This window comes from Lissotriton helveticus, chromosome 10 (genome assembly GCF_964261635.1).
Source record: "Lissotriton helveticus chromosome 10, aLisHel1.1, whole genome shotgun sequence".
In the NCBI taxonomy this organism is placed as follows: domain Eukaryota; kingdom Metazoa; phylum Chordata; class Amphibia; order Caudata; family Salamandridae; genus Lissotriton; species Lissotriton helveticus.
Window position 1 is genome coordinate 385,721,255 of NC_136071.1, and position 27,202 is coordinate 385,748,456.

At 49.8% G+C, this 27,202-nt stretch overlaps 1 protein-coding gene across 6 annotated transcripts in view; it reads right to left on the reverse strand.

Annotated features, from left to right (window-relative positions):
• The window catches only part of ABCF2 (ATP binding cassette subfamily F member 2), a 526,550-nt gene that overhangs the window by 20,757 nt on the left and 478,591 nt on the right, over positions 1-27,202 (reverse strand). The gene's annotated exons all lie outside the window — the stretch shown is intronic.

Sequence of the window (27,202 nt, forward strand, 5' to 3'; positions counted from 1 at the left end):
CTGGAGCTAAACATACCCTTCTTGGAGTGGCGTAGGCTTTGCAAACGAATAGAAAATGGCCTATACTTTCATTAGCTGCACCACACGCCGGGCAGCACAAGGTGTTCAAACTCCGCCACCTAGAAGTCAAAGATCTCAAGGGGGGGGACCCAGATCTTAACTGGAAAAATAACTTCCTGTCCATAGGGACAGTAATACTGTCCCAATACTGTTCTAACACGGGACACATTTTAATTTCCAGAAAACGGCCCCCCATCGAGTCAGATTTTATGCCCCTCCAGAGCCTACCATCTATCCAATCCCAATATAAAATCTTAAGGGTATCTTTGCTTGGAAAAACTTCCCCCGTGGGATTGTCCCAGAGGTTGGAGAGGCCGAGTTCACCCAGCATAACCCTGAGATTTTTCAGCCATGGTATCTTATGAAAGGTATCAACTTTGATTGTTGCCAGAAACCCATCAGCATAATGCTTGATCTCAGGGGTAGTCCAGAGACGTCTCCAGTATAGGATAGGACGCAATCGAGCTCGATCACTAACAGATCCTCTCCCTAAATCAAGGCAAAGCGGGATTAGTGGGGTACTCTGGGGAAGTCCCGTAATTCCCCTAAAGAACCTATTCTCTGCTATCTGTAGGGAAGAAAGCCTTTCGAAGCCCCACAACTCTGCCCCATATAGGGCTGACCCTATAGCCTTTGCATCGTATACGGCAAGGACAGGTTTTATTGGTTTTGTTTTTGATTTTTTATGCTCCACCCGAAGTGCCCCCGAAATTTGCTGGTGTTTCAAGACCGCTTTTTCTATATGATGAGACCAACCCTGGCCATTTGCTATCTGCACCCCCAGGTAAGTAAACTCCCTGACCACCTCAAGCTCAAACTTATTCAGGAATATCCTAGGGCAAGATTTACAGCTTGCAGAAAAAGCCATCAGCTTAGTCTTGCCCACGTTGACTTCGAGGCCATGTTCCACACAAAAACCATCGAAGATATTTAGGGCACGTTGTAGCCCGGCAGGGGTCTTAGACATGATTAGTGTATCGTCAGCGAACATCAGGATCGGGACCCTGAGGCTCGCTAACGAAGGTGCATCTACACTAACATCCAGCATTCTACCCACAATTCCATTAATGAATAGTGAGAAGAGCAAGGGTGCCATTGCACATCCTTGGCGAACCCCCCGTTCAACCGGAAAGTCGACGGAAGATTCACCATTCAGACCCCACTGGACTTTAGCGAAATTGCACTGTGGACTGTAAAGCTCCCATAGATTTGGCAGTGTCTGTATCCTTCATTCTTTCCAGTGCTGTGTCCACCTCTGGTCCAAACAATTGGTTTTGATTAAATGGTTGGTTTAAAATGGTAGTTTGGACTTCCTGTTTAAATCCTGAAATGCGTAGCCATGCATGTCTTCTAAGTACTACACTAGTATTCACAGCTCTAGATGCAGTATCTGCAACGTCTAGTGCACACTTGATAGAGGCATTAGAAATGAGTTTGCCTTCTTGTATAAGATCATTTGCTTGTGCCTTATATTGGTCAGGTAGATGGTTAAGCAGTTTCTCTATCTGATCATAATGAGCCCTATCATATCGGGAAAGGAGGGCTTGTGAATTAGCTATATGCCACATGTTGGTAGCTTGGGCGGCTATTCTTTTGCCTGAGGCATTTATGACCTTTAATTATTTGTCAGGTGGAGGTGCCTCACCTGAAGTTTGTGAGTTTGCTCTCTTCCTAGAATTGGAGACCACTAAGGAATCTAATGGTAGTTGCCCTTTAATGTAGGCTGGATCTGCAGGTGCAGGCCTATATCTTTTCTCAATCCTAGGGTTTAAAATCCTACTACGTACAGGGTCTTTAAAAATTTCTGGAGCATGTTTGATGACCCCTTTAATCATAGGAAGAATTTGAACAGATCTCTGTGATTGTTCAAATGTATCTAATAGGAAATTGTCCTCTGCCGTGTCAGAATGCATAGTGACCCATTGGTAAATGGCAGCTCTGTTTAATAGGTGCCCAAATCCAATTTTATCTTCTGGGGGAGAAGGTTTAGATGGGTATGACTGTGGGTCAGAAATGTCTGGTATATCCTGTGGGTTTGGGTACTCCCAGACTGTCACCTGTAGGGTATGGGAAAGGCTCATCTGTGACCATACCTCCTCCTAAACTATACTCATCATCATTTTGAGGTGAGTGTGGTGACAAAAGAGGAGAATGAAAAGGAGAACTCTGTGGTGAATTGTAAAGAGGAGCAGGAGATGAAGGAGAAGGAAGTATAGGTGAAGAAGGGTGCATAGGGGATGTGGCAGAGTCCTTCTTGGCAGGAACCACAGGAGTGGATGTTTCATCTGCCTTCCTCTTCTTATGTGGTGTTGTGGACATCTGACCTGTCTTTGGGTCGATGTAGATCTTCTTTTGTAGAGGATCTGGCTGGAAAAGTTCTTCTGCTTGAGAAACCTTTGTCGGCGCAGATTTTTTCGGTACCGGGCAAGGTTGCTGCTTGTCTTTAGCCTTAGGAGTTGTCACAGTGTCCTTTGGAGTAGTTTTCGGCACCGAAGGTGTTGCTTTCAGTGTCGTAGGCTGTTTCGAGGCTTTGGACGCGTCGGAATCAGGCCTTGTCGGTTTCGGCATCGAAGACGATGTCTTCGGAGAGGAAGCTGGTCTCGTTCGCTTCGAGGCATCGGACGCTGGCTTCGTACCCTTGTCTTTAGAAGTCGAAGGTTTCGGAGCCGAGACTTCTTTCGGTTTCGGTGCCGAGGGAGCTGGTGTGATCGGCACATGTGGCTTCCTTGGTACCGAGGTACCGGAAGGCTTAGTTACTTTCTTCGGAGCCGGGCTTGATGGCGGGGCTGTCGAAGTTGTTTTTCGGTCGCGACTGGGCCCTGGAGGCGGAGTGTTGACCTTTGCCTTCGATCTGGGTGCTGTGTGTGGTGCAGGGGCAGTAGTAGTCACGCGCTGACCCGATAGTATGGAGTCATCCGAGTCATCTGCCTCTGATACGATCTGGAGATCATCTGAATCTTCTTCGGGAACGAGCGGAACCTCGAAGATATCCACCGGTTCCGGAGCGGATCTCTGCATGTCGTGTTGACGGGCCCTCCGATCTCTGATGGTTTTCTTGGATCGAAAGGACATGCAAGCTGTACAGCTGGATTAGTCGTGTTCTGGCGATAAGCACAGGTTGCAGAGCTCGTGGTGGTCACTGCGTGAAACTTTGCTCCACACCCGGGACATTTCTTGAATGGCTTCCTTTCCATGAGGTGTAGGCCTCACGGCGTGGATAGGCCCAACGGCCCGCGTCGACGACCGGAATCTAGCTGATGGAATCGAAGCGTTATTCGGTATCGAAGTTAGTTTGAAGAGTTTTGGGAAGTTTTTAGCGCTTCGAAGTGCTTGAAAAGTCTATTTCTAGCCGGAGCGGAAAACGTTCATCCGAACCCAGTGGCGGAAAAAAACAATCTAAGGATGGAGCCGATGCCCATGCGCACTATCGTCCAAGGGAGGAGTCACCTATCTCGTGAATACAAAAGACTTCTTCCAAGACGACAACAACATGCAATCATCCGAGCCCAACACCAGGTGGCGATCTAATGCATAGTGTAGTATCTGCAGCTCATATGCCTCAAACATATGTATTTAATAATATAAACACTCTACTATCCTCTACACGAGGATAGAACACAAAGCACACAATACGAGATCAATAGAACAGTTGTAAGTAGTACAATATCAGTGGGCTCCAGGGGGAGACTAAACCATATGCTAAAATAGTGGTATAACAATCACGACTTCAGTCAAGACAAAGTCTAGAGCACGTAGGATCGCTGGAACCCAAGGAACCACCCAAGGTGAGTAGATAGGGACCCCACGGAGGACAGGTGCAGTGTGCTAACACGACCGCGGACACTGTACAATTCCATGGGGAAGTTGCGGTTTTAAAGTTTAAGGACCCATCTAGGAGGACATCGAGCAAACCATTTGGAACTTAAGAGGTTGGAGTCACTCCACCCTTCCATACTGTAGTACCAGAGTTACCCATCCCAGAGGAGCCGGGTGCATAGGTCTGGCGCGGTGTCAGAAACAGCAGTCGTTCTCAATGGAGGGCTGTGAATAAGTACTGCTGCCATGAAGGTGATGGGGGTCTGGTGGAATCCAAGCCTGGATTCTGGAAGGAAGGAACCTGAAAGCAGAGGGGAGAGAGGCTGTGTCACTTCCGAGTGACCAGGGGCTTCGTAGACGAATGCCCACCGATATTGATTGCTTCAGGTGCGAAGAAGTGATGATTGACTCTGCAGCCGCGAGGATGAGGAGACGTTGACCACGACCAGGAGCTGGAGGTGAGCTGTCCCACGAAGGATGTCGAGCGCTGAGGGGTCGGTGTCCGGCTGGAGCACCAACAAGCCTTGGTAAAAGCAACCCACACAGGATGGTCAAGCAGGTTACGGTGTGCACCAGAAAGGTCCAGAGGACTCACCAAGCATGGGGAGTCAGGGCACGTCTGGAGCAACCAGGAAAGCCAAACAGAAATCAAGATGACCCTCAGGAGGACCCACAGGCCGAATGACCAGGAGTCGCGAAGGGACCTCGAGCAAGATTGTACCAGCCCACAGAGCACTCTGTGCGAGGAGATCCGCGTTGTTAGGAGCAAATACTGCTCAGGGTCTGGACTACACGGAGTCCAATGCACAAGCTCGGGAATCACCAACAAGCATATGCAAGTGCAAATCCAAGGACATCTCTATAGTGGATGAACTTGCTAAGCCAGATCAAACCATTGCAAAACCTGCTCCATCACAACCTTTATGTGACTCTCAATTCATTTTGTATCGAGAAAATTGCCACCATTAAGGCCAGTATCCCTAGATCTACCTTACCCTTGGTCCCTCTGTGCCCACACAAACTCTTCACCGTGACCAAATCCCTCCAATCACTAGAGAGGTTTTTTTGCCCTACTTAAAAAGGTCTGTTCTGGCTTCCCTACGGATAGTTGTCCTCCACACATCCTTCAGAAAGTTTTCCTTTCCTGCCCGCCAAACCCCCTATCGCTTCTAAACAACTCCCATACTCAAGGTACTGTTCCCAACGTATTTAAAAATGCCGAAGTGGTCCCTATTCTGAAGAACCCAGCTCTGACCCTTCGATCCCCAGCAATTATCGTCCCATCTCCTTGTTGCTTTACTTAGGTTAAATTCTAGAAGCCCATGTCGCCAACTATCTCAGTTCCTTTGTGGAGCAATCTTATTATCTGGACTCCCATCAAGCAGGTTTTAGACCTGCACATTCCACTGAGTCGTCATCTGGGCAGTCTTGGACGAACTTAGAAGGGGGGCCGACCAGGGCACTACCCAGGCCCTGGTGCTCCTAGATTTGTTGGCCGCCTTTGACACAGTCAACCATCACCTTCTGATCTACCGTGTCAACAGCGATGGTATCCAGGGCCTGTTGCTGAAGTGGATCTCCTTCCTCAGCAACCACTTCCAAGCAGTCCACCTTGCTAACTTCTCAGCTCAAAAAAGAAAACTGACATGCGGGGTCCCGTAGGGCTCCTCCCTCTTAACCCATCTTTTGAACCTGTAAATTTTACCCTTGATTCTGGCCCTGTGTAAAAGAGGTCGTAACTTTTAACTATGCTGATGACCTTCAGCTAGTGTTTAATATCAACTCTTGTGCCTCATCAGTGGCGACTTTTCAATCTACAATGAGTTTTATCATCGACTGAATGAATGTTAACAAGCTCAAACTTAATCCTGATAAAACCGAGCTGATTCTCACTGGTGGGCCAGACAATCCGTGGAATTCTAATTTCTGGCCCCCACTACAAGGGAGTCCCCCACTATCAGCCAGCTCTGTTAAAATCCTGGGAATTGTGATCAGTAATGACCTATCTATGAAGGCCCAGATCAGCTCAGTGGTCTCTGCTTGTTTTTTTCATCTGCGAAGAATCCAGAAGATCAATAGATTCTTGACCCGCGAGGCTCTTACTTAGGTCGTCCTTGCCATGGTAATTTCGCATATTGATTACGCTAACTCCTTGTATGCTGGTATACCAGCATACCAATTACACCGTCTGCAATTAGTGCAGAATCAAGCGGCCAGGCTAATTCTTGGTCAACCTAAGCACCATCATGTTAGACCTTTGTTGAAGAGCCTCCATTGGCTTCCTTTGTCCCAACGTTGTCTCTTCAAGTTAGGCTGCACCATTTATAAAGCCCTCTTAGGATGCTGCCCTGCTTTTGTCGCTTTTAAGTTTCAGCTTTTAAGTTACAGCGGTACGTCCCCTCTCGCGACTTACTCTCTTTTAACAAGAACCTGTTGACCCTCAACTCCTTCAAGCGTAAGAAACATGGGGGCCTCAGATTCACGATTCTGGCTCATCAATTTTGGAATCTTCTTCCCCTCGAACTACGTACAACCGCCTCATATGCCCAGTTCAGAAAGCTACTCAAATCTCGGTTATTCTCGCAGGCATATAATTGAGCCCACGGTCTTGTGAATGCAACTGCCTGTATTTAGCGCCAAGAAACCGCCGGGTGCATGTGCGCTCAACAAATAATTTTTAACATAAGATAGTAAATGGACACGGTGCACAGGGGTTCGGGTTATGCGGTCCCTACGAGGGATACTGACCTCAAACTTGCCAAGAGGGCAGATCAACCTCCGGGACCTTCAAAAACCCACTTCCTGTGTTGCTGAACTCTTCAGCAGCAGAAGGGCAGATGTGTCTCTGGTCGGCAGCATTTATTTTATGCTGACCGGGTCGGGAAGGCTGGCAACAGACAGACCAGTGACCCCACATACATCGCTTCAGAAGGGTGGAATCCTACGTCCCCCACCGGTTACTGGTGTGGAGGTATTATTCCAAGGTGTCTGATACCAAACACAATATGTTTCTATGCAGCCGTTTGAGATCGCATTAACCGCAAGGTTATAATGCACCCTCTACCTGTATGTCCGGCTAAGTCACAGACAACCAGGGAAAATGGTCTCTGAAGGCTGCAGAGGGGCTCTGCTCATGCTGGGTGTAGCCTCTCACCAAAAACCCAGCACCCTGCCTTCAGGATTGAGAAGGTCTGCTTTAGGGTGAAGTTTAAGTTTTAAGAGTAGTGACCTATAGATAGAGTGAACCTATATCTAAAGTAAGTGATGCAAGCACCATCTTACACAGGTTGCAGTAGCAGACCTGTAGTTTCATTTTGCATGGCCTCTTATGGTGGCATAATACATGCTTATGCCCATGGGAGGCCTCTGGGGTACCTATGCCCTGGGTACATGTGTACCATATACTAGGGACTGACAAGGGTACCCTCATGGTATGAACCAGGTTCTTTAGTGTATGAACCAGGTTCTTTAGTGTCATCCCCTCCACCCAAATTGTATTCATCATCATTCTGCTGTGAGGAATGTGATGATAATGGAGAATGTATAGGAGAGATTTGAGGTGATATGTGAGGAGGAACAGGAGAAGGAGGAGGAGGTATAGGAGAGGAAGGGTGCATAGGAGATGTTGCACAGTCCTTTTTCTTGGCAGGAACAACAGGTGTGGGTGGTGCATCTGTTGGTCTCTTTTTGTGAGGTGTAGCACCTACATGACCTGTCTTTGGGTCTATGTAGATCTTCTTTTGTCGAGGATCTGGTCGAAAAATGTCCTCCTCCTCCTCTACAACCTTCCTGGGTGTCGATTTTTTCGGTTCCAGGGGAGATTGTCGTGTGTCCTTAGCCTTGGGAGGTGTTATAACGTCCTGTGGCATAGTTTTCGGGGCCGACTGTCGTTTTCGGCTTTGTAGGCATGTTCGAAGATTTGGGCACCTCGGAAACAGGCTTTTTAGTCTTCAGCACCGAAGATGTAGAAGTGGACGGCTTCGGAGCCGGTGCTTCTTTTGGTTTCGGTGCCGGTACGTTTTTATGCTTCGGTGCGGTACTATTTTTGGCTTCGGTACCGAAGGGTCTTTTGGCTTTGGCGCCGAGGCATCTTTATTTTTCGGTGCCGATGGAAGAGGCTTGCTCGGTGTCGAGGCACTAGAAGGCTTAGTTGGTTTCTTCGGAGCCAGGCTGGGAAGCGGGGCTTTCGAAGCAGGTATTCGGTCTCGACTGGGCCCTTTGGGCGGAGGGCTGACCTTTGCCTTCAGTTTGGACAGAATATGTGGTGCAGGGGCAGTAGTACTCACGCGCTGACCCGATGGAATGGAGTCATCTGAGTCGTCTGCCTCGGATACGATCTGGAGATCAGGTGAGCCTTCTTCAGGAACGAGGGGAACCTCTTCGTCGAAGATATCTTCAGGTGCTGGAGCTGATCTCTCATTTCGTGTCGACGGGCCCTCTGATCCCGGATGGTTTTCTTCGATCGGAAGGATGCACAAGCTGTGCAGGTCGACTCGTCGTGTTCTGGCGATAGACAGAGGTTGCAGACCTCGTGGTGATCGCTATGTGGAAACTTTGCTTGACATACCGGGCATCTCTTGAACGGAGTTCTTTCCATGTGGTGTAGGCCGTCGATAGGCCCAACGGCCCGCGTCGATGACCGGAAAGGAACTGATGGCGTCGAAAAGTATTGTAGTCGATGTCGAAGGTAGTTTTGGGAAGTTTGAGGAAGTTCTGCGCTTCGAAGTTGCTGAAAAGTTTTTTCTAGCCGGAGCGGAGAAACTTTCATCCGAACCCATGGCGGAAAAAAACAATCTAAGGATGGAGCCGATGTCCATGCGCAGTATTGTCCAAGGGAGGAGTCACCTATCTCATGACTACAAAGACTTCTTCCAATAAGACAACAACCTGCAATCATCCGAGCCCAACACCAGGTGGCGATCTAATGGCAAGTGTATTTATTTATTTATTTTTATTTTGAAAGTTTTATATAGCGCGGACAAGATCCTGGCAGATATCAGAGCGCTTTACAAAAAGAAGTACATGAGGGAGCATGGTTAACAGATAAATCAATAGGTCAATTAATACAAATAGGTGGCAACTAAGCCCAACATGACATGAGTACAAAATGGTACAAATAGGTGGCTACAAAGCCAAACATGTGAGTAATAAGACAGTTCATACAAATAATCGAAAGGGTCAAACATGTAGTATAGATCGGTGCAGAGTACTAACAGTGGTCAAGATAATAGTTCAGGTGTATTTAGCCATGAGGATAGCTTTTACTTCATTTTTAAAGAGTGTGGTGGAAGAGATAAGCCTGGTTTCGGGCGGGAGAGAGTTCCAGATCCTAGGCGCCATTCCCGAGAAGGAGCGCTTATATGTTTTTTCCTTCCGGAATCTTCGAGGTTTCAACAGAAGATTGTTTGTGCCTCTGGTGTTTCTAGCTCCTCCAGAGATTGTCAGTTTCTGAGCGAGGTATCCGGGTGAGTTTAGATGTACCGCCTTGTGTGTCATGCAGGCGATTTTCAGATGTATTCTAGCTTCAAATGGCAGCCAGTTCAGGGATTTCAAGTCAGGGGTAATATGGGAGTGTTTTTTTGACCCAGTGATGAGTCTCGCTGCAGCGTTTAGAGAAGCTCTTAGGGGTGCGGTTGTAGTTGGGGGAGTCCACAGAGGGCGATGCTGCCGTATTCAATTCGAGGAATGACTAGTGCTTGTACTGCCGTTTGGAAGTCTTTGGCTGGGAGGTAGGGTTTAAGTTTCCTCAGAGTGCTGATCTGGAAGTTTGCTCCCTTTGTTGCCTTGCTGATATGTTGCTGCATGTTCAAATTGGTGTCGTGTTATGCCTAGGGATTTTGCTGAGTCCACGATGGTGGGTTGGACATTGAGTGCGGTTAGGTCTTTAAGCCAAATTTGAGTGGTGGAGACCTTCGCTGGAGGTGAGATCAGAAGGAACTCTGTTTTCAGGGCATTGAGTTTGAGATGATTATCTGCCAGCCAGGATTGGGTGCATCTGATCGTTGAGTTCAGGAGCAAGATGTCCTTGGGGGACTGTCATTTGAGATAAAGTTGGGTATCATCTGCGTACATGTGAAAGTGTACATTGGATGCTTGTAGCAAGGTGGTGAGCGGTTCCATGACTAGGTTGAACAGAGTTGGGGATAGAGAGGATCCTTGGGGGACACCTAGCGTTACGGGTATTGGCGAAGACATCAGGTTGTTGCTCTTGAATTTCTGCGACCTGTTGTGAAGAAAGGAGGTGAACCACTTGAGAACAGTTCCAGATAAGCCCATTCTTGTGTTTAAGAGCTCAAGTAGATTCTCATGTTTAACGGTATCAAATGCTGAGGAGAGATCAAGGAGGATGAGGAGGCAGGTGTCGTTTTGGTCTAGCATTTGAAGTGCGTCGTCAATTATGTGAGTCGTAGCCGTTTCTGTACTGTGCCCTGCTCGGAAGCCTGACTGGTGCGGGTTGAGGAAATCAAATTGTTCAATGTGTTTAGACAATTGTAGTTGTGCGCATTTTTCCAGCAGTTTGGCGAGAGTGGGAATATTGGTAATGGGACGGTAATTGTTGAGATCAGAGGGGTCGGCTGTAGGTTTCTTTAGGAGAGGTGTGACCTGACCAACTTTTAGGGAGTCAGGTATGCTTCCTTGTTGGAGAGAGCTGTTGATAATTTTAGTCCAGAGAGGGATAAGAAAGGGGGTAAAGTCTTTTACTGCTGCAGCAGGAAGGGGGTCCGTGAGGTGATTGGATGGTTTCAGGGTGCTGAGCAGTTTGCCAATTTCTTCTTCTGATTTTGTGCCAAAGGTTGACCATGTGGCATTGTTTTTTGGTTCAGTGGCTGCTAGGCACTGGGGTTTGGAGTAGAGGCTTGCGTCAATGAGGAGATCGCTCTTTATGTTGTCCGTTTTTTGGGTAAAGAAAGCAGCGAAGTCTTCACAGGATGGTGCCTCACGCGCCGTGATGAGTGGTTGGGGTTGATCCTTGGATTGTGATCTGATTAGCTCAAACAGTTTTCTCGGACGGTTTTTTGCTTGGTCGAGCTGGAGGCTGAAGAAGTCTGATTTTGAGTGTTTTATTTTCCTGAAGTAGGCGTTTCTCTTTTTCTTCAGATTTTTTAGGTGCATTGCCGAGGGAGCTGATCTCCAGGTACGCTCTGCCATTCGCATGTCTCGTCTATCATCATTGAGTCTCCCGTCGTACCATGGATTAGAGATTTTAGTAGAGGCTCTTTTTAGCTTCATAGGAGCAGCCTCATTAATTATAGAGGTCATAGCGTTGAGATAATGGTCAGTCAGTGTTTGAACGTCTGTATAGCCTGTTGGTGGCAGTAAGAGATTGCACCTGTTAGGGGGTAGAGAGTCTGGGTTGAGTTTTTTCATGTCTCTTTTCCAGACTTTGGGTTAGGGTACTTGAGCCGGGTTAACTTTAACTTTTTCATTGATAAAGAATGTGACAGTATGATGATCTGACCAGTCACAGGGTTGGATGGAGTCGAGTTGGATAGATTCCTCTTTGGAGATGATCAGGTCGAGGATAGAACCTTTCTCGTGGGTCGGGCTGTTGCATATTTGGGTTAGGTTGAGGGCATCGAGGAAGTTTTTAAGACTATTTACCACCGCGTCCTTGCAATCATTCCAGTGGAGGTTGAAGTCACCAAGGTATATTTGGGTGAGCTGCCGTCCGGAATTGGTTGAGATCATATCCATGATTTGTTGGGAAAAGGTGAAGTTGTCCCTGGGTGGGTGGTAGATGCTGTGAAGAGAGCATATCGGTTTGCCCTCACTGATAATGTCAAGGCAGATGTATTCCCAGGTTGTTGGGGATGGTAGGGAGGTAGAATTGACTTTCTGAACAGAGAGATTATTCCTGTAGATGCATGCGATTCCACCACCTAATTTGCCTACTCTGTCTAGCCTGATAATGTGGTAGTTGGGAGGAACCAGAATGTCCATTATAGGTGTCGAAGATTCAGTTAGCCAGGTTTCGGTCAAGATGATTAGGTCAAGGTCCGTTGATAAGAGGAGATCAGCAATAGCGGCAGAGTGTTTCGAGGCCGATCTACAGTTGAGGAGAGTGCATTTGAGACGAGGTGTGTTGAGAGTGGTAGACGGTTCTAGAGAGAGAGGGACTTTTCTAAGGTTATTGGGGATGGAGAATCTGCTGTTTAATGTGGGGGGTCTAAGGGGATTTGAGTGTATCGTGGGAATGTTGAGGTGTGGGGTCGTTGTGTTATTTTGGGGGGCTGGGTCATAGGAGCGGAGAAGGGTGAGTGTGTCGCGGTCAGAAGTAGAGTTGTGGGTGCGACGAGGGCGGTTGTTGCGATTGCTAGCTGGGAGTGAGGTCAGGTTGGGGGAGAGTTGAGTGAGAGAGTTAGTCGGAAGGGTGGGGGACCCGTTGGGCGGGGAGGTGTAGTTGTGTGAGGGGTTGTAGGGACGACGAGGGGGATGAGGGGCCCCGTTGGGCGGGGAGGTGTAGTTGCGTGAGGGGTTGTAGGGACGACGAGGGGGACGAGGGCAATTGCTGCGCCTATGGGCAGTAATTGACGCCCGGTTTGGGGCGTGTTGAGTGAGGGAGTCAGCTGGAGGGGTAGGGGACAAGTTGAGAGGGGAGGTGGGTGCAGGGTGTATGGGGTGGGTGGCGAGTAGTTCCTTGATGTTGTGTATGTCTTCTTTGATCTGAGTAAGGGTGGCCATGATGATGTCCATCGTGGGGTAGGTGGTGGAGGTGGGGGCGGCAGTCAGAGGTGAATGGCTGACCAGGGAATTCGTGTGCAGGTGGGAGCGTGGGCTGGTGTTTGAGGAGGTATGCGTTGTGTTGGTGTACGGGAAGGTGTTAGGGAGGAGAGATGTTTTGGGCGGGAGGGGTGTGGATGAGGTAGTGAGGAGGTTGGTGGTATGAGTGAGGGCATTGGTGGTAGGCGGGGGGGTCAGGGTGTAGGCTGGGAGACTGATAGTCGTGGTGGGGGAGCAGGAAGGGTAATGGGGGCTGAGAGTAGGAGGGGAAATGGGATAGGGGATGGTCCTGTTGTGGGGAGGGGGAGTTGAATTAAGAGAGGAGGTGTGTTCTGCGTGGTTAGTTAGAGGGTAATGGGGACTGAGAATGGGGGGGATTTGTCGCAGTGCGTGTTGTTCTGGTGCTGGACTATGTTAGGTGTGTTGTGTGTGAGAGCTGTGCTGTTAGGGGTGAGCGGAGTGATGATGCCCGCTGTAGGTGTGAGAGGAGTGTTGATGGTATGTGTGGAGGTCTGGGTGTTGTTAAAAGGGGTGGGGGTGTGAGTGGTGTAAGAGGGGGAGCGATCTGTGTCTGTGTTTGAGGCGTGTGTTACAACTGCATGGTGCTGAACTGGGCTAGAGGGGTTGTGGGTGGGAGATGGGCGATCAGGGGTGGTAGGTGTGTCCCTGATTGAGGAGTATGTGGCTGTGAGGTCATGGTTGGTGGGACTGGAGGGGATATGAGTGTTGGACCGCGAGTGGGAGAGGTGCTTTTTGAAGGTGGGGAACAAGTTGTCTAGCAGATCCAGGTTCCTGTCTGTGGATTGAGCTAGGACAATCCCGTTATTGTAAATGGTGATGGTGGCTCTGCCTGGAAAGAGTTGGGATGGTGTGATGGAGAGAGTTAGGCTGTGAGCGGATTTCCTGGTGGAGGAGACGGTGAGTAGGGTGAGGAATGTTTTTCTCCATTGAGCCCTGGGTGTGGTATGGAATATGATATCAGTGTTCAAGGATCCAGTGACCGGTGAGAAGTAGGTGTCAGCAAAGGGGGTTTCCGGGTGTACAATCTGCAGCTCATATGCCTCGAACATACAGATACAGAGACCGCTTCCTACAAACCCTCTTAGAGTTTCTTGACCAGCCCAGTGGTCTTATTCCCCTAACTTCACCCAAATGGTGGAAAGTGAATTGAGATGTGTGTGGACTACAATACAGTCACCAAAACAGATGCTCACCCTATAACCAGGGCGTATGAGCTGAGGCAAATTGGGTGCAGCCACATTTCTCATTATCTTTGACTGGACTGCAGGGTGCTGGCAGGCTGGCATGGCCTCAGGAGCAAAGGAGAAGACAGCATTCCCCACACCAGATAGGCATTATTAGTTCACCGTTATACCGTTTGGCTTAAAGAATACCCCAGCCACCTTTCAAAGGTTGGCAAATCAAGTCCTTGCCGGGCTGGAGACCTTTAGTGCAGCATATCTAGATGATATTACTGTTTATGGCTCCTCATGTCAGGATCACATGGTCCACCTGGGGAAGTTTCTACAGGCATTGCAATCTGCAGGCCGTAAAAGTGCCAGATAGGGCAGGGTTCTGTTGTATACTTGGGCCATCTTGTAGGGGGAGGCCAAGTGCAACCCTTATGCCCCAAGATCCAGACAATTCTGAACTGAAGATCTAACAACCCAGACCGAAGCCAGGGCATTCCTTGGCGTGACTGTACCACACAAGGTGTGTGAGGTGTGTACGGCACCATTGTGACACCTCACAGAACTCTCCTCCAAGATGATAAACTGGACAGTTGTCAAAAGGCTTTTGACACCCTGAAAGAGGCAATGTGCTCAGCACCAATTCTCAGAGCTCCAGACTACACTAAGCAGATCATTGTGTGGACTGATCCCTTTGAGCTAAGGATAGGAGCGGTCCTAACCCAGACCAATGATGACAGCCAAGACTAGATGGTTGCTTTTATTGGCAGGAGTGACAGAGGAATACCTTTGCTGTGTTCTGGTCCCTGAAGAAGTTGAGACCATACCAGTTAGGTACTCAGTCCTTGTTCAAACTGACCACAGACCTCTCAGATGGCTTATGAAGATGAAAGGTGAGAACCCAAAAGGTTTGAGGTGGTCCATCTCCCTACAGGGAATGGACTTTACAATGGTACACAGACCTGGGACTGCCTATGCCAATGCAGATCGACTTTCCATGTTCTTCCACTTAGACAATGAATACTCTTGGGAAAGGTTAGGTCCATCCCCTTTAGTTGGGGGCAAGGGGGGGGGATGGAGTGCTCCTTCTGGCATGGTTACCCTCCACTTTTTGCCCGACACTGAATGCAATGTTGACTGTGCACTGTGTCCCTACTAAGAAGGTTCCCAGCGCCTGTGTTCTTTCCCAAAACTGTACCTGTTTCCACAATTGGCACTCCTCTGACCCACATATAAGCCACTTGTACAAGGTACAAGTAGTACTAAGGGAATTGTGACCAAAGAGGGTTCTAAGGGCTGCAGCATGTAGTATGCCACCTTAAGAGACCCCTCAACAAGGACATGCATACTGCCACTGCAGCCTGCGTGTTTTGGTACAACTAAAAGCGAAGAGTTGACCTGGCACACATCCATGTGTGCCAGGCCTGCCAGCACTGCCTGAGGTATAGGTAAGTCACCTCTACAGCAGACCCTACAGGCCTAAGGCAGGGTGAACTATACCTCTGGTTAGGACATAACTGCATGATCTGATATGCCCCTTTAGTGTCTAAGTCTATTGCTAGACATTGTAAGTGCATTGGGAAGCCATACAGAGTACATGGGCTGGGAGCTTTTCAATAGAGTTCCACAGCTCCATGATGGCTTCACCGATTCACAAGATGTTTGGTTCTAAATATCTCAGACTAATGAGCCCACACTGATGCCAGTGCTGGATTCAATAAAAAAAACGCCCTCAGAGCGCACCTCAGAGGTGCCCCCTGAAAACCAACCAAACCATTAGTGTATAGCTGACTGGTCTGCACCAGCCTGTCGCTTCCAGACATGTTTCTGACCCCCCCCCCCCCCCCCCCAGAGGTGGGAGCCTTGTGCTCTTGTGGGTCGGAAACAAAGCCCACTTTGTGTGGAGGTGCTTCACACCTCCCCCTGAGCAGGAACAGCATTGAAGGGCTGTGAGCCTCAAATGCTTCCTTCCCTGTGTTATGATAGACAGGGCCTCTTCAGCTAGTGGAGATGCCCACCCACCAGACCAACTTTGAGCAGCAAGGTCAGCGGGAAAATTAGTAAGGAGAAGAGGTGTATCCTCCCTCAGCCAGGACCAACCCTAAGGTGTCCTGAGCTTAAGTGACCCCCTCGTTAGAAGATCCTCCACATTGGTTGTGAGCATTTTAGCCAATAGCATTAGGGGTATGCCCCATCCCCAAAAGGAGTGAACATACAAATGGTGAAGTCACCCTAAAGATAGGTAGCCCACTGGATACTACCTGCCAGTACCTGGAATGCACCTAAATTAAGTATTTGTGGGCACATGGCGACCTAAAGAAGGCGCAAAGAACTGTACCAGTAGTGAAGACTTCAGAAGTAAACTGACTTGGCCCTAGCCCTACCGGCCTGTCTGCACTCCTCGAAGAAACTTGCTCCCAAAAGAGACTCATCCTGCAGGTCCGGCAACCTCCACAACCCTGGGAGGACTGCCTACCTTCTCTAAAGACCAAGAACTCGCAAGGACAGTGGTCCTGTGCACAAAGAAACCAACAAGAAGAGCTATAGTGCCCTGCTTAACTGCACAACCAGACCCGCCTCTTGACCAGATGCCTCCGACCGAATCAAAGTGGCCCACCGGTCCCAAGAAGGTTAACCAGTGATATTGAGCCGGAGTCTATCGCAGAGTGACCCCTTCTGGACTCCACAATGACTCCTGCAGACTCAATATGAACGGTCCCCCAACACGACCAGCTCCGGTAAGACTTTTCCGACGTCCGAAAGCACCCCTACACCCACAGCTGGTCTTAGGGTGTTAAAGATTAGACTGAAAATGTCAACGTTATCGGCACCATCTTGCTCTCCTTGGGCCCATTCGTGCGCGTAAGCGGCAGCCATTTTGTGCACCATGGCCTCCCTGCCCCTCGCCGATAGCCAGCGTCTCTCTCTCTCTCTCTCCCGACCTCGCTGACAACCCCCCCCTCCGCTCTCACATGTCTTGGGTCATAAACCCCTCTTCAGCGCGGCTCTGCCTCGGAACCCCATCCTGTTCCCAGCGCGACACTTCCCTTCCTTCCTTTCATGGTCCCAGGCCCTTTTTGATACAAATCCCCTTTTCCTGTGTGCCCGTTTGTCTTCCTCGTTCCCAGGCCGACACCTAGCTCTGCCGATACTGTTCCTTGCCCCTCCCCGTACAGTAGAGAGCTTCCCTCATCAAAGGACCCCCGAGTTGATCAAAGCCCTCACCCTATGAGATCCGACCAAACCCCCACATTCCATGAATCGGCGGAATGTCCAGCTGCGCGGTAGTCATCACCTGTTGTGACCGGGGTGAGGACTTCAACTGTAAATGTGTGTGGGAACGGGCCTGAAGGGGAGATTCGGAGGATATCCCTCCGTACATCAAAGCATTGCCAAGAATGTGTTGTATGTAATAAAGCAATAAACCTGTGTATAAGAGGCCAGGCCTCAGAGATGCGGTTAGAGCACCTCGTGACGATACTTGCTGTCCGAACTGATGTGTTCTCCTCCGGAGAGAATAAAAAAACCCTTGTTTCCTGCCTTCCAGTCTCCAGCGCCTGCCTCTTCATTGGTTAATAACTTGTGGGTTTAAGAGGCGACACCGCCGGGCAATACTTAAGGTTCTTTTAATTCGGTTGGTAGCCTGACCTTTAACAATTGGCGTCCCAAACGTGGGGCCCATCAGTGACTCGTGGATCCAGTGGGAGAGGTCCTGACGACAGAGTGAACGACTGCAACGATCGGGAGCGCGCCTGTCCGATAGACCCTCGTCTGACAGCCGATCATCCGAACTTCACTGGTTCCGAACAGACCTCTCTCGAGTGATCTACGGTCCTGACTGGGAACCATCAGGAGTGCCGCGAGGAATACGAGGAAAAGAGGACGATCGGGCGCTGGATTCGGAAGACGAGAAACTGTCCATGCGGTCCGGGTAAGGTCGTGTAAACACGACGAATTACGAAATGGTCATTTTGAATTGTCTAGAAAATACTAGTATTACTCTTTGTTAATTTATTTGGAGATCCTCTGTCTGCAAACGGAGAAACAACAGGCTCTCCCTTTGCAAACGGTGGAGGATAGGTAATACAACTGTCGTGTCTATCTTTCTCCCCCACTGATTAATTACTTGAAACTGAACTATTGTTCACAGACTGTTTTTCTGGAGATTCTCTGTCTGCAAACAGGAAAGAGCCCCTCTCCCCACCCTTTTTACAGATAGTGAAAGGGTAGGTAACGCAGACCTTTGCGAGCCTACTTATTCTCCCCACTGAATTGTTTTTTTATTTTTTATATTGGTTCATGAGGTATTCACTGCTTGCAAACAACGTAGAATAGAAATATTCTGTCTAGTCTTTGCACACAGTGATAAGATAGGCAGTGCTGACTTTTTGTCCCTCGTTGCGAGCCGTCATGTCTGTCTTCTCCCCACTGATCGGTAGCCTGTTTAGCCCGGACCGCTTATTAGAGTTGAACCATCCGGCTCCACCGGAAGGCACCCCTAATAAGGACATGTTCATGAAGCATGGATTGATCGCTATAGCCTATAACAAACTGTGGCATAAATATACGAAAAAGAATGGAGAAAGTCAATGGCCACTGACAGGATCCTTCGATGATGACAAAATAAACGTGCTAGAAACAGCCTTAGGTAAAAATAAGACAACGCCCGCTATGCTTGATAGTTTCGGCATGTGGCGCAAAGAAACTGAACAACGTAAAAGGAAAATTGAGAGTAGGTTGGAAAAAGAGCTGCGAAAAGCAGCCCACCTAGCTGCTCAGAAACTAGAAGGAGAGATAAAGGAAAGAGAGAAAGCCAAACAAACTAGAAATGGAAACATCAAGCCAGTGCCCGGTTAGAACGCCCTCCATGCTCTACCCTGATTTATCCTAGAGACAAAAACGAGCGAGCGATCTGCTGTTAGGCCCTCCGACCATCTACATGCCCCCTCCATATGCCCCTTCCCAACCCTTAGCACAACACCCACCACCCCCAGGTGCAAATGAGGGTAGTGCCACAGCTTCGGCCCCCATGGTCTGTGTCGGCCGAACCTCTTGTACCAAATACTCCGCAAACGGCAACGTTGGGCGACCCTGAGACCCGAGGGACCGGTTCCGCAAGAATAAACAGACTAAGCAAAGATGAGCGAACAGGGATCGACAAGATAGTAAGAACCCTGGTAGAAAGGAAGGAAGGTGAAGAGTACATCACTGATATGTTTAAATCATATACAGGGAGTCACAGACGACACGACTGTGTTACCATGTCTTGAACGCATACGAGGACCGATATCGAGACCAAGGTCCCGAGAGCCTAGCGACTCTGTACCGGAAGGTCGATATCGGGGATGAGGGCGAGTGTGATGTGACGGACCTCCTTACGCGTACGCTTGAGGTTTTCCGCCACCTCACTGAACGTGAATCGGGAACTAAACCCACGACATCCGTGGCGACCGAACCACAAACTGAGCAACCTAGCGCCATGATGCCAATACGAGAGGCTGCCCCTTACTGGGTGCCTCCACGAGGTGCAGGGACTCACGATGATGCAAACCACCAAGATGCAAAAGGAAGAGTAGTGTACAACTGGGTCTACCAGCCATGGGACCGACAAGAGATTCTGACATTCCGGAAATCTCTACCCGACCTACGTAAAAACCCCACTGCCTTCTATACTGAATTGGGTACAGCCCTAGGTTCAACGATTATGACCCTGGCTGACATCGACTTGTTTTTCGGGTTATGTCTACCAGCTGATGTGTGGAAGCAAATCCGGAAAGTCGACCACCATGAGCTGCTCGGACATACCTGGACACAATTCGAGGAAATTGATAAACAACGAGGACCGGGACAAAAGCCTTTGAAATCCATTTTAGACCTCCCAGATAAAATCGTACAGAAATTGAAAACCCTGATTCCAGAAAAGAAAGTGGACTGGTCGATAGTAACGGCCTGTCGCCAGAAACCCCAGGAGGATGTATCGGAATACTTCTCTCGGTTCGAAACAGTGTTCTCCGATTACAGCGGCCAGGACATGACCACTGCAACCGGACACCATCTGTTTGTCCAGAATTATGTTAAGGGTCTGTCATCCGAGGTCTCCCAGAAACTGCAGGCTAGCGAGAGTAGTTGGGCAGCCTCCAAACCTACGGCTATCCTCCAGATGGCCCAATATTATGAACATCAGAAAAATGAAAACGATAGGGCAACCGAGAGAAAGAAGAAGGATTTGAAAGAGAGGGTGATGATAGCCCAGCTGCAAGGGGTGACTATAGGACGAGACCAATACCGGGGAAACTATCAGACGAACGCCCCTAAGTCCCAAGACCGTACTTCGACTCCCCACAGTGGACGTACAGACATTAGAGAGGACCAGTGTGCTTTCTGTAAAGGGACTGGCCATTGGAAATCCCAGTGCCCAGTTCTTCTGGACATGATCAGAAACAAAGACCCCAAGGACATAGCAAATGGGCCGAGAAATAAGGGACAACAGCGAGGGCCCCCAAATGACACGACTAACGACAGATCAGGTAGACCAAATACATTTGATCGACCCAGGCAGAACCAATACCAGCAATCTGACTATGATGACACCCACAACTTTGCATAGGACTGCCAAGGGCAAGGGAGGGATCCAGTCGAGCTCTATGTTGACCAGCAAGGCCCTTACGTCACTGCTAAGGTCCTGGGTACCAAGTCTCCATTTCTGGTAGACACTGGCGCAACACGTAGTGCGTTATCTAAACGACTGATTCCGGGGGCACCCTTGTCTGGCTCACTTATAACATCGACAGGTTTCGATGGAACGCCCTCCACTAACCCTTTGTCCGCCCCGATCCTCTTTGACGTAGAAAACAACACCACTGACACCACGTTTTTGCTTTCCTCCAATAGCCCTGACGCCATTATGGGACTTGACCTATTGAAACACTTCCGAGCGACGATTAGATGTTCTCAAGACGGAGTTCGAGTTTTTCTTTACGACAACCCTGTCCTGCTTAGACATTGCCCTCCCCGACGCATGTTTTCCATCACCGACACTGACACATCCCTGCTTGACACTCTGCCTCCATATCTATGGGCCAAGACGGATTCGGACGTAGGGCGCATGTTGATCGACCCAGTGCACATTACTGTCCGACCAGACGCAACTCTCCCAAAACTTCCACAATATCGGATATCGCCCGAGGGCGAGAAGGCATTGGTAAAAATTATTCAGTCGCTAGTCGACGCCGCAGTGGTGGAGGAAGTAGTTAGCAACGTTTGCAACAGCCCTATCTTGCCCATCATCAAGAAACAGGGAGAGGGAGATGAGAAAGCATACCGTTTTATCATTGACCTTCGAGAGATCAACAAAGTGGTGGTACCCCAGTACCCTGTGGTCTCGGACATCACCACCATCCTGACTTTGATTCCTTCTACTGCCACCACCTTCACTGTCATTGACCTCAAAAATGCATTCTTTTCCATCCCCATCCACCCAGACAGCCGATACCTCTTCGGCTTCACCCTAAAAAACCGCTCATATAGGTTCTGCCGAGCACCCCAGGGCTACACAGAAAGCCCTAGCATCTACAGCCAGGCCCTCAAGAGACAACTAGATCAAGTCCAGTTACCCGACGGAGTGGTGTTAGTGCAATATATCGATGACATCCTCTTAGCAGCAGACACCACCCCATTAGCAGTCACAGCCACCATTCAACTCCTGCACTTCCTTGCGGAAAATGGCCACAAGGTCTCCAAGAAGAAGTTGCAATTCTGCCAACCCCAGGTCACTTACCTAGGCCACCTTTTGTCCAAAGAAGGAAGAAAACTCACTCCTGATCGAATCCAAACCATTCTAGATACCCCTGTCCCTAAGACCCAGAAGCAGGTCCGCTCCCTATTAGGCCTCACCTCCTTCTGCCGACAGTGGTTACCAAACTTTAGCCTCGTTGTGAAACCGCTGCTTTCTCTGCTAGGTAAAGACGTCCCTTTCCCACTCCCTTGGACCCCTGAGTGTCAAACCTCCTTCACGGAACTACGAGATGCCCTCTGTTCAGCCCCCGTCCTAGGTACCCCTGATTACAAAAAGCCCTTCTCCCTTTACACTCACGAAAGGGAGGGGTGCGCTTTATCTGTCCTGACCCAGGCCATTGGCCCTAAGCAACGACCGTGCGCTTACTTCTCTGCCACTCTTGACCCTGTAGCCAGAGCCCTGCCTGCCTGCCTTCGAGCCGTAGCTGCTGCTGCGATCTCTATCCGACAGAGTGAGGGGATCGTGCTTTCGAATTCCCTCACGGTACTGGTACCCCATGCGGTCGACACCCTCCTGAACCAAACCAAGACGCAACACCTGACGAGTGCACGACTGACTGGATACGAACTGACCTTGCTTGCACCCCATATCGCCCTGAAAAGATGCACCACACTGAACCCGGCAACTCTGTTACCCTTGCCAGAGAACGATCCCAACGTGCACCCTGTACATGACTGTGTGACTCTTACGGACGAACAGACTAGAAGTAGGGTTGACCTCAGAGACACGGCTTTCCCTGACCCTGACGGAGAGCTGTGGGTGGACGGTTCTTGTATCAAACTCCCCGATGGCACCACTTCCGCTGCCTATGCAGTCACCACGGCCCGAACTGTAGTTGAGACAGCCCGTATCACGCAACGATCTGCCCAGGCAGCGGAACTGATTGCCCTGACCCGAGCCTGCATCCTGGCAACAGGAACTACAGCGAACATTTACACCGACAGCCAGTATGCCTTTGGGGTGGTTCACCATTTTGGGCTCCTTTGGAGGGAAAGGGGATTCTTGACCTCACACGGCACCCCCATTTTGCACGGGGATCTAGTCTCCGCCTTGATCGAGGCCGTCCTTCTCCCCAACAAGCTTGCAGTCGTCAAGTGCCAGGCACACAAAAAGGTGACAGACATCATTGGGCAGGGAAATGCGCTAGCCGACATCACTGCCCGAACGACAGCTGAAAATAGGACGACAACACATATGTACGTGACCAGGTCACAAGCAGAAAAATGGACTGACGCTAGAGACACTATTAAAGACATTCAAACGGTTAGCACACAACACGAGTTGACTGAATGGACACGGGTGGGATTAAAAGACGATGAAGGCTGCTGGCGGACAAGAGACACAAACAAGTGGTTGCTACCTGATTCATACTTGATTCCTATACTGGCTATGGCTCACTCCCCTGCCCACATAGGATCAGCCCCCATGATTGAACTTGTCTCCAGGGTTTGGCACAATGATAAAATCACAGATTCCGCCAAACGTCTGGTCCAACAATGCTTGATATGCCTGCAACACAACCCCGGGAAAGGAACTGTAGTGCCCCGGGGAGGATTTGGGGTCCCAAACCACCCATTTGAGGTCCTGCAAATGGACTACATCCAGCTAGATAGGTTCCAAGGCCTGAAATATGTACTTGTCGTGGTGTGCGCCTTTAGCAAATGGGTGGAAGCATACCCAACCCGTGACAACACTGCTATGGCCACCGCAAAGGTACTGTTAAAGGAGTTTTTCCCCCGTTACGGCCTTTGTCGTATTTTATGGAGCGATAATGGCCCCCACTTCATAGCCGAAGTCATCCAGTTCCTCTTAAAGGGGTTGGGCATCAAGCAGAAATTTCACGCAGTCTTTCACCCCCAGTCCGCTGGACTTGTTGAGCGACACAATGCCACACTAAAACTTAAACTGGCCAAGATAGTAGCTACCACGGGTCTGAAATGGCCAGACGCCCTCCCACTAGCATTGCTATCGATGCGTTCCACCCCCACCAGACATCACTTAACCCCTTATGAAGTTGTTTTCGGCCGACCCATGAGTATCTGGTCTGCACCAAAGCCAACTTCCATTCATGACGTCCCGGACGTCCTAATGTCGGATTATCTGTATAAATTGACTGAAACTCTGTCTGTCATTCATCAGCAGGTGCAGCAGGCCATCCCCGATGCTTCCAGGGGTCCGGGTCACGCCATCCAACCCGGGGATTTCGTGCTGATCCGAAACTTTCAGCGGACGAAAAGTTTGGAACCCCGGTGGACGGGCCCCTGGCAAGTGTTAATCACCACCCGGACGGCTCTTCGTGTGGAGGGGAAAAGGCATAGGCTGCACGCGCACCACTGTAAGAAGGTCTCCCCGACCCTGGCCACGACAGAAAACATCGGCGACCAAGAAGAGCTCCTGAACAAGGACCGACCGTCACTAACCTGCTATCCTGATACCGAAGCACTTGAACTTTCAAGATTCTCTGATCCCACTGTGCCATCCAGAGAAGGGTATTTCCTGCGTCGAAAGGAGGGAGCTTCGGCTAAGTAGACCACAAACTAAGTTGAATCTCAAAACGGTGACCCAAAGCAATCAAGGGCTGCCTGGAGAGAAGCTAAACTAAGTCTGTGGTTCTGCCCACTACCGAGCACCTTGAAGATGAAGATGATGGAAGCGCCAGATAAGAAGATGATGGAAGCGCCAAATAAGAAGATGATGGAGACAACAGGAAATACCCACTACAGAAACCCAAGAACAGACAGACTCCACAGCTCAAAGACAATTGCACTCTTCATCGCAATCCTTTTTTGCTTTCTCCTCATGACCACACTCTGGATTGTGGAAGAAAATGCACCTGCTCATGAAACATTCCTGACCACTGCTCAGCCTATCACCGCGAAGGAACATTATCTGATTTCGCTCTCTCCCCAACTCAGAGAGAGGCGAAAGGAGTTTTGGAATAACTCTTTCGTACAGCTCCTTCACCAGCACAATCTCGCCACCAATGCCACCAACTGTTGGATCTGTGGGTTGCTACCCCACGCCACTGGACACTCGATACCATTCATCCCCTCACCCTTCTCGGTTCATGGCTCCTGCCTTGCTTGGCTGATCCTCCTGCAAGAAAGCTATAAGGACAATGCCACCTCCAGCAAAACCGTAACGCCTTTCTCCCAGGGGGTCCGGCGAAACAAAACAAAGACACACTTCTGCCCACAGACCTCCAACGACTCCATCCACATGGACATCCCTGCTAAAGAACGAATTGATATGCAGGTGTTCAACAATCCAACCAGACCCACCTTCTCCTACCTGCGAAAACGAACGGCTGCCACTCTGACTGTGGCCCTATCAGTCATCAACGTCACAGGCCACATGTGCATAGAAGGACATGGGACACAGCTGGTGGGCCGCAGCGCGTGCCGATTTACCCGAACTTTGGACACTACGGATCCACCTTCCTTTGTGTCGTCCCCAAACATGTATTTCGTCTGCGGCACAAAGGCCTACACCTGGCTCCCCAAAGGCTGGGGGGGGCACTTGTTTCATCTCCTTCGTCCTTCCTCCGACTTATGTGGCCCCAGCGAATCATCATAGGCAAAAACGAGCCAAGGACATTGAGCAAGCCGACTCAACAGGAGCGCAGTTCCTCGATGCTATGAAGGGACTTGTTCCTCTTTGGGGCCCGATGGCAAACAGCCGGGCCATCCGACATTTGACTCAGGCAGTTGAGACAACAATGAACATCACAGCTGGTATCTTTGCCAACAACACCGCCGAACTCCAAGCGGTCCGCTTGGTGGCCCTACAGAACCGCCTTGTCCTAGATGTGGTTCTTGCGGACCGTGGTGGAGCATGCCGCATTATTGGGTCCAGCTGCTGTACATACATACCGGACAACTCGCCCTCAGTGTACAAAGCCATCGAACATCTTCACAGACTCTCTTCAGAAGTCTACCAGGATCAGGAAGAATGGTCGCTTGGTGGTTGGTTTTGGAACACCGTTAAGAACTGGGGCTGGAGACTGTTCACCATTATCCTAATTCCGGTAGTAGTAATATGTGGCCTATGCTTAGGAATTCAATGTCTGCCACCCCTGTGTTCATTATGTGCAAACTGTATTTGCCCTAAGGCCGTGGACTTTGGAAATGAACGCATGGGAGCATTATATGATGCCGAGGTTGGGAATTTGTTGAAGATTGACATTGAGTAGGCAAGTTGGCTAGATATGTTGAAAAGGGAGGACTGTTAAAGATTAGACTGAAAATGTCAACGTTATCGGCACCATCTTGCTCTCCTTGGGCCCATTCGTGCGCGTAAGCGGCAGCCATTTTGTGCACCATGGCCTCCCTGCCCCTCGCTGATAGCCAGCGTCTCTCTCTCTCTCTCCCGACCTCGCTGACAACCCCCCCCCTCCGCTCTCACATGTCTTGGGTCATAAACCCCTCTTCAGCGCGGCTCTGCCTCGGAACCCCATCCTGTTCCCAGCGCGACACTTCCCTTCCTTCCTTTCATGGTCCCAGGCCCTTTTTGATACAAATCCCCTTTTCCTGTGTGCCCGTTTGTCTTCCTCGTTCCCAGGCCGACACCTAGCTCTGCCGATACTGTTCCTTGCCCCTCCCCGTACAGTAGAGAGCTTCCCTCATCAAAGGACCCCCGAGTTGATCAAAGCCCTCACCCTATGAGATCCGACCAAACCCCCACATTCCATGAATCGGCGGAATGTCCAGCTGCGCGGCAGTCATCACCTGTTGTGACCGGGGTGAGGACTTCAACTGTAAATGTGTGTGGGAACGGGCCTGAAGGGGAGATTCGGAGGATATGCCTCCGTACATCAAAGCATTGCCAAGAATGTGTTGTATGTAATAAAGCAATAAACCTGTGTATAAGAGGCCAGGCCTCAGAGATGCGGTTAGAGCACCTCGTGACGATACTTGCTGTCCGAACTGATGTGTTCTCCTCCGGAGAGAATAAAAAAACCCTTGTTTCCTGCCTTCCAGTCTCCAGCGCCTGCCTCTTCATTGGTTAATAACTTGTGGGTTTAAGAGGCGACACCGCCGGGCAATACTTAAGGTTCTTTTAATTCGGTTGGTAGCCTGACCTTTAACAAGGGTGCTTGACAGACTGTGTACGGGTTCCTTAGCACCCCAACCTACCTCCAGAGCCACAGTTTGCCTTTGTCCAGCTTCCAGGTCTGAGTCTGCAGCCTTTATTTGAAAGTCATTCCCCATTGATTTGAACTGGGTGCCTGATGCTATGTTGGCACTCTGCACCCGGCCGCCACTGTGCCGCTGAGGGTGTGTGTTTGGTGCTGCCTCGTGCCCCCCTCCCCCTACAAGTACTGGTCCCCCCCCCCGGCCCCAAACTTAGATTTTACCTACCTTCAACCGGCACCTCTGAGTGCCCCCAGTCGCCATTGAATAACATTGGGCCCCCGAGACTGAGTTTGACCTCTGCCCAGTGCCGCTAGTGGCATAGTGTTGATCATAAAACCCGAAGACTGGAATTGTAAGTTGTTTACTTTACATGTGAATCTGCAGGATTGTTTTCCTCCCATAGGTTAACATTGAACTGTTTGAAAAATGCACTGTGTCCACTTTTGATAATGAAAAACTGTAATATTGCAAAACTCACTTTTCTG